Below are 2,337 nucleotides of genomic sequence, written 5' to 3'. Positions count from 1 at the left end.
ATTGGGGGGAAGGAACTTTGGCTTTGACTCCCTCAAGAACATGAACCACGACATGGAGGAGAAAGGGATTGTTGGCGGCGAATGTCTCCAGCTTGAGACCCGCTGAGGGACCACCGCCGGAGGCGGAGGTGCCTAAGCGCTGCCCGGCAACGATCCCTTTCTCCTCCTTGTCGCGGTTCAGTCTACTTCACATTGATGAGGACGTTGAAGAACCAGGAACGTCGGAGAACCCAACGCGGTCGTTTGAGATTCATAATATCGGCTCACACAGCTTTTGGCCGTTGTAATATATATTATATGATATAGATATCTATGTAGGCTATATATGATAATATTTAGATATCGAGCTCCAGGACTCCCGTGTGTTCTAGAATATTTACAGAACACGGCTAAAGGCTGTGTGCGCCTCGCCATTGCGATACATCCACTGTAAACAGAGCGCATGGTACCGTGGCTGCAAGCTGCTCAGGGCCACACCCCCACCCTCCTCCTTGACCCGCCTCCCTCCTCCTCATTTGCATTATAGCTACAGACACCAAAACAGCGCATTTGGGGGAAGCTCAATGTGCGACTGGCTCGGAGTGGCTGTAACTCTGCACCACGGCTGAATTTCGGGAACGTCTTTGAATACTGTGTTAGTTGCCCACTAATACCTATATTAAAGAATACATAAAATAGCATGTCATGGGACCTTTAAGGTGTTCTCCGACACGATCGAAGCACTTGAGGCAAAATCCTTCAGCATTACATCGGTGTTAAAGGTAATGACTGCCTAACTAAAACAAATGCTGGAAAGAAGGATGAAGGACAGGTTCTTTGGGTTTACTGTCAACACCAAACTGAAGCAGCTGTATGGAGGTAGATTTGTGTCTTTATTATGCAATCAAAAATAATAGGTTTGAGAGCAAAACTTTCCACACTGCAATCAAAAAATAGATTTGAGAGCAAAACTATCGACACTGCAATCAAAAAATGTTTTATTGCAAGATAAATAAATGTGATAATAAATTAATGGGAATCCAAAAGTTTTGTTTGCAAATCCAAAAGGTTTGTTTGCGAATCCAAAAGTTCTGTTTGCGAATCAAAAAGTTTTGTTTGCGAATCAAAAAGTTTTGCTTGCAAATCCAAAAGCTTTGCTTGCTGTTGAGCTGAATCTCGTGGGCGGGACCTACGCCGAAAGATGTAAGACACGTCTCTATTGGCCAGTCTCGATCGGAGTGACAGCTTGGCAACATCCACAGTAACGAGAGAGGGAGTTTTGAAGTCCATGATGAGACAGAGCGGGAGTCGGGAGCTGAGAGGAAAGAAAATCAATGCGCAGGTATGTCTTCCGTCATAGTAATAGCAAGAATGTTATGTTTGAACTGGTGCATGTAGATTGCTTTTGTTTAACGATCTGTGGATGTTTTATTGGGTTAAAAAAAATACACATTATTTTGTCAGCCTGTAGCTGCTAGCTTGGCTCAATTACCTAGTTATAGGTACGTTACGTGCCCAGGCTGCCTATTAGCCTGCATGACGTTGTGCATGTAGCTACTAGTTAACAGGACTATTTGTGTTCAACGATCTAACGTTAGTTTATGTTATATTTGTGATGTGCTGTATTATTTGATCAGCCTGTAGCCAGCTTAGTTAGCGTAAGTCACTTTCTCGTCTTCGGTGTCGCGCTAGCTGAGCTGTCTGGGTTTCCATCCACATGTTTTTACGTGCGTTTTCAAGGTTAATAATGGCGGCAGACGAAAACATCAGATCTGTGTGGAGCAACGAGGAGACCCTAACCTTCCTCAAATTAATACATGAAACAAACATCAATGTCATATTTTTATCGTCTTTGCTACATTGTTTTTCAACGTATTGAGGTTTGATTGGCGCTGCGCCACCTACTGCTTATCTCGATGAACCAACTTTTGGGCCACCAACCGAAATTAACCTTTGGGAATATGGCTTTATGGTTACTTAGCATAAGTATGGGAATGTGTAGTGACATGGTATTATCTGTGTTACTGCCTGGTGGTGAAAATGGCTTAAACTCCTAGCTAATAATACTTTCCCTGTTTCCCAGAATGGAAAACCAACCTGGCAGATCACAGGCCCAGGTTGGATATTGGCTAATTTCTTCAAATTTATATTTGTTCATGGTGTTGTCATTGTGGGAAATAAGAGATCAAATATAACTTGTTTTCCAGTATTATCCTGTAGTATTGTACAGCTTGTGCTTACCGGAATCAATTGTTAAAAACATTTATGCTATGCTCTGTATGATCACATTACAATGTTATGCACCTTAATATAAGCAACCCATCGACTTTGAATACCTGCACTTTGTTTGCTCTCAGG

The 2,337-nt window shown here is 42.6% G+C and overlaps 1 long non-coding RNA gene across 1 annotated transcript; it reads left to right on the top strand.

Moving 5' to 3' along the window:
- The first annotated feature begins 699 nt into the window (after positions 1-699).
- On the top strand, positions 700-1,609 carry LOC132461087 (uncharacterized). The gene is made up of 3 exons (XR_009526513.1): positions 700-1,047; positions 1,090-1,205; positions 1,257-1,609. It is a non-coding gene; the product is annotated as an uncharacterized LOC132461087 (long non-coding RNA).
- The last annotated feature ends 728 nt before the right edge of the window (positions 1,610-2,337 follow it).

Source organism: Gadus macrocephalus, chromosome 7 (assembly GCF_031168955.1).
Source record: "Gadus macrocephalus chromosome 7, ASM3116895v1".
Lineage (NCBI taxonomy): Eukaryota > Metazoa > Chordata > Actinopteri > Gadiformes > Gadidae > Gadus > Gadus macrocephalus.
The sequence above is the reverse complement of the archived record's forward strand: the minus strand, read 5'-3'. Positions and strand labels throughout refer to the sequence as shown.